Here is a 6,000-nt window from a genome sequence, read left to right on the forward strand (position 1 = left end):
ATAGTCTTCTGAGCCATATAGCCTCACATGCACCTGTAGTGAGTGCTCTATATTCTGCTTCAGTCGAAGACAAAGAAACAGTTGGCTGTTTGTTTGACAACCATGATATAGCACCTTGACCAAGGAAAAATGCATATCCCTGTGTCGATCTCCTGGTCTCATGATCTCCAGCATAGTCACTGTCACAGTATCCATGCAACCGTGGATGACTTCCCCTGTATTCTATCCCAAATTGTCTTGTACCTCTGATGTATCTCAAGACTCTTTTGGCTGCATTCCAGTGAGACTGTTTTGGATTTGCCATAAATTGTGCTAGTGAGCTTACTGCATAACAAATATCTGGCCGTGTGATTGTCAGATATATAAGAGATCCAATGAGTTGCCTGTAGTATCTGTCATTGACTGTAGGCTTTTCTGAATCTTTAGTAAGTTTCAAACTCTGTTCCATGGGAGTGGCTGCAATCTTGCAATCTGCCATATGAAACTTCTTCAGGAGACTGTCAACATACTTGAGCTGACTCATGAATGTGCTATCTGAATCTCTCCAGAACTCAATTCCAAGACAATAGTGCATAAGTCCAAGATCTTTCATGTCGAACTCTGCAGATAAGTCTTGTTTTAGTTTTTTGATGAAGTTATCCTTGCTTCCTGTCACAATCAGATCATCTACGTACAAAAGTGCAATAGTAATATCTTCCCCTTGAACTTTGTAGTAGAGAGTATGATCTGCATTGGACTTTATGTATCCCAGATCAGCAAAATACTTATCAATTCTGCTGTACCAACTTCTGGGTGCTTGTTTTAATCCGTAGAGACTTTTCTTGAGATGGCAAACCTTGTTCTCTGTTCCTGGTTCAACATAACCGGCTGGTTGTTGCATGTAGACTTCCTCGTCTAGATAACCATTGAGAAATGCATTCTTGACATCGAGCTGATACACATTCCATTTACTGAGTGTCGCTAGTGATATCAAGAACCGTATGGAATCCATCTTTGCTACTGGAGCATAAGTCTCATCATAATCTTGGCCATATTGTTGTGCAAATCCTTTTGCAACTAATCTGGCTTTGTATCTCTGAATACTGCCATCTGGATTGTACTTGACTTTGTATACCCATTTGTTGGCTATGGCCTTCTTTCCTGGTGGAAGGTCGCATAATTCCCAAGTGTTATTTTTATACAAAGCATCCATTTCTTCATTCATTGCAGTTTGCCATTCTGGCTTATTTACTGCGTCTTCGAAGTACACTGGCTCTTCTGTAGCCATGATGGTAGTCATAAGAGCATAGTTGGTGGTTTCCACCTGAATTGCTTTGCCTTTCTGAGCATATGTCAATCTGGCTGGTGGTCTGCTTTCCCTAGTAGACCGTCTGAGCTGCTGTGACGCTGATTGGGGTGTTGCTGGCAATTCTTGCTCTTCTTCATCAACCTGTTCTGTAGATGACTGTGAAGTCGATGCTTCTATCTCCTGTGTAGGTGAGGTTTTCCATTCTGATTCCTCATCGAAGATTACATCTCTGGAGATAATGACTTTGCGGTTGATGGGATCATACAATTTGTATGCTTTGCTTTCTTCACTGTAGCCAACCATGATGCATTTGCGTGACTTCGCATCCAATTTCCTGCGATGATCATCATGTATGTGGGCATATGCTATGCAACCAAATATGCGGAGATGCCCAATGCGTGGCTTGTGTCCAGTTAATGCTTCATAAGGAGTCATTCCTTGTATCGGTTCGGTAGGAAGCCGATTAAGCAAGTAGTTAGCTGTAGCTATTGCTTCTGCCCAATACTGATTCGGAAGATGCTTTTCACTAAGCATTGCTCTAGCACTGTCTGCTAAAGTCCCATTCTTCCTTTCAGCTATTGCATTTTGCTGAGGAGTATCTGCACATGTGAATTGTCTTCGAATGCCGTGAGTTTTGCAAAAGTTCATGAAGGCTGAAGACATGTATTCACCTCGTCTGTCTGATCTCATGACCTTGATCTTTCTGCCTGTCTGGTTTTCTACCATGGCTTTGAATTCTTGAAATCTGGCAAACACTTCAGATTTCTCTTTCAGAAAGTAGACCCAACAATATCTGCTGTAGTCGTCGATGAAGGTCAAGTAATAAAGTGAACCATTGATGCTGCGGGTCTGGGCATAACCCCATACATCTGTATGAATTAAATCAAGAATACCTCGTGCACGAGAGGTACTTCTGACAAAGTTGGTTCGCTTTTGTTTGCCGAAGCAGCATGCTTCACAAACTTTTCCAAGAAACTGTAGCTTCGGAATCCCAATTGCCATATTTTGATTCCTGAGATCTAACAAGTACTTGAAGTTGACATGACCATATCTCTTGTGCCATTTTGCAGATAGTGGCATCTGTTGCATTTGAGCTGACATGGCATGTTTATCTGGTACTGTAGCTAGCATCCTGTACAAGCGTCCTTCCTTGACACCTTTTGCTACTAGCTGACCTCTTTTGGATTTGTCTCTGATAGTGCATTCATCACCGTCGAAGATGACTTTGTAGTTGTGTTCCGTCATTTGACCTACTGACAAGAGGTTCTTGCTGAGCTTCGGAACATAGAGCACATCTTTGACTAATCCTTTTGTACCAGTGAAATTATTCATAGGGATAACACCTGTCCCTTGAACCGGATTCGGTGTATTGTCTGCTGTATAGATGACATTGTTTTGACCTTCTAATGGCTTCATTTCTGTGAACCATTCCTGATGATTTGTCATATGAGATGATGCACCGCTGTCGATGTACCAAGGATCCTGTTCCACTTGGTCGACTTGATAGCTGAAATCTTCTTTGGGATTGAAATCAGTGTCTGGGTGCATTATTGTATCAGTCTGATGCAATTCCTCACTTGCAAGAAACATATTCCCATGTTCATTTGCAAAATGACTGTGACTAGAATGTCCACCACGATGATTTCCTCTTCCTCGAGAATTCCCTCGATTACTGCTGGATTGACCGCCTTGGTCATACTGCTTCTTGCGGCAATCTCTTTCATAGTGTCCAAACTTGTGACAATAGTTGCATTGAATGTTTGACACATTGGTGGATGCATTCCCTCGTCCTTGGAATCTTCCTCTATTGGAATGATTTCCTCTTTGCTGATTTTGATGTTGCTGAGGATGCTGCTGATGCTGATGCTGATTCTGACTTTGATTTTGACCACTTTTCTGATATGATCTACCTCTGTTTCTGCCTTTGCCTCTGCTTCTGTCTGAAGCGGTGAATGCCTGATCATTAGAATGACCTTTACGTGCTTGAATGGCCTGAGTCCTGAGTTCTTCACCAAGTAGAACTGACTGAAGTTCTTCCAGTGTTGGAATTTGCCGTTGGATGGCAATACTCTGGACTAGATTCTCATATCCTTCTCCTAGTCCATTCAGGATTACTTGAACCATTTCTGCGGGATTCATAGTCTCTCCTGCTGCTGCAAGTTGATTGTTGTAGTCTTTGATGCGGAGTACATAAGCATGACCGGTTTCACTGCTGTTGCGGAAACTCTGGTTGATCTGGTTTCTCAAGGTGAGAATCCTGGATGTGTTCTTGGACTCGTAAAGAGCTGCGAACATATCCCATGCTTCTTTTGATGTCTTGACTGTGTTGAGCTGTGCTAGCATGACATCTTGCACATTCTGCTTGATCAGGTGATAGGCATACTTGTCTTTCTTATCCCATTCTGCTTGAGCTCGGGCAATGGCAGGATCTGCTACTGGTGCGGAAACCGTTTGTGTAGATGTAGATCCCGATGTAGATCCCGTTGCTGGTGCTGTGATAACAGATGGAGTAGAGCTACTGGTGGCTGGATCGGCCAATGGTCTAGGTATGGATCCATCAACATACTCCCATTTGTCCTGAAGCACAAGAATGGTCTCCATTCGGTATTTCCATGTACCGTAATTGGAGTTGTCTAACTTAGCAGATGCCTCCAGATTGAGGTTGCTAGTCGACATGGTGCAAACAATGTACTCAAAAAGTGTCCTGAAGAAACTCTGTATGAATCAACTGCAAATACACTGAAGATGCCAAGTGAAATCTCTGTACCGTCGGTGAAGATAGAACTGCAGTAAATAAGATCTGACCTGTGTTACAAGGCTTGTGGCAATGATGCCGGGAATAGCCAAGAGGCTTTACAAGGCTGAAAATGATGTGCACGATGCCGTGAGATAGCCAAATAGGCTTTACAATGGTGGCATGTGTGTGTGAAATCAAGTGCTATCTGCCCACTGAATCAATCTGCAATGCCTCTGAACTCTGAAGTCTGCTCACTGAACTGATGAACGTAAGGTTTCAGGTAATGTAATGATGTGAAATCGGATGTGAGCGTATGGACTGACTCCGAGTAGGTACTAGTCGGGAATTTCGGGCATGGCTTAGATTGGCAACTTGGGGAATTCAAAGCGTCCCCTCTATGGCGATCTAGTCTACTCTGATCTAGATCTAAACCAACCGTCGATCGATGAAAGAGCAGCAAATAATTCCTTTTCCTTTGTTCTTTTTAAGTGCTGGGTCAGATGCGTCGATGTAGAGGCAAATGTGCGTGAAGGAAGTGGTTTTGTCGGCGAGGCTCAAATGTGAGTGTAACTTGCGCCGAAATGTGCGCGTGATGTAACGAGCGCGTAGAGCACAAAAAATCGAGCGACTTTCCTTTTTGGAGCACCCTCAAATTCTTCCTGGATCAAGAGATATGACTTGATCTAGGTGGAGGGGCAAAAGGAGTGCAAATGGTGCTCAATGATGATGTGTCACTGTGAGTCACATGCAGTGATGATGTGGCACTGTGCTTAGCAAGAGGTGTGCCAGTGAAGCTCTGTGCTGAGGTGGCAGTGCTGAGGTGTCACTAATGACGTGGCAATGATGACGTGGCAATGATGACGTGGCACAGGTGACGTGGCAGATGACGTGGCACAGATGACGTGGCAGATGACGTGGCACAGATGACGTGGCAGTGCTGACGTGGCTGATGACGTGTCACTGGTGACGTGGCTAATGACGTGTCACTGATGACGTGGCAGGTGACGTGACCTGATGACGTGTCACTGATGACGTGGCAGTCGGTGATGACGTGGCAGATGATGTGGCAGTGATGACGTGGCAGGATGAGCTGGCAGAGGTGATGTGGCAGATAGGATTGACACGTGTCAGGATAATGTAGTGACGTGGCACGGGGATAGGATAAGGTTGCCACGTGGCACAAATTTGGCCAACCAAACCCAACCCAAGGAAACTTGACTATACCAACCTAGCAAGGTTACTTTAATCTAACCGTAGGTAAATGTGATCCGCCACGTGTCGCAAGGAGGGAGACCGGAATCGTTATCAGAATGTCTGAAATGCCGACGGAATCTCGAGATTCCGTCGTCTTCTCCGATGGAGGCTCTTCTGGTGTACACAGTTGGATGGCCGCCGATTAAGAAGAGCTTCCTGGGTCTCGCATCAAGTTCTTGTGCAGCGATGGCGGCAAGATCTTGCCCAAGGCCGATGGACAGCTGCGCTACGTGGGTGGCGACACAAAAAACAACATTAGTTTCTCAGAGCTCATGAGCAAGCTGGAGAAGCTCTTTGGATCCAATCTATGGCTCAAATACCAGCTCCCCAGCGAGGATCTGAATGCTCTTATATCCGTTAGCTGCGATGAAGATGTGGAGAATATGATCGAAACGAGGCTCGAGACGGAGCATCCAGACTGCGTGCTTTCCTTTTCCCGCGAGTTGGAATGCTTTCCAGAGGTGCAGTTTCTTCTTCAGATTTGTGTGCGCCACTGCCGCTGCTTGCCGCCAGACACCAGTTGAGGCAAAAAATGCTGCAGCTTGCAACAAAACTGCACCAGCTCAAACTACGTTCCTACCATGAGTTTGGGCTTGTGGATTTCCGCCACGCAAGAAACGGATTGCATCCAGCAACAACAAGCAGTAATGTCGGATGCCAAAAGGGAGAGATTGAGTCTCTATTGCAGCTCCATGAATTTAAAGAGCCGATTCAATAGCAT

This window comes from Dipteris shenzhenensis, chromosome 26 (assembly GCF_047967505.1).
Source record: "Dipteris shenzhenensis isolate YYH24624 ecotype China chromosome 26, Dip_SZ_1.0, whole genome shotgun sequence".
NCBI lineage: Eukaryota > Viridiplantae > Streptophyta > Polypodiopsida > Gleicheniales > Dipteridaceae > Dipteris > Dipteris shenzhenensis.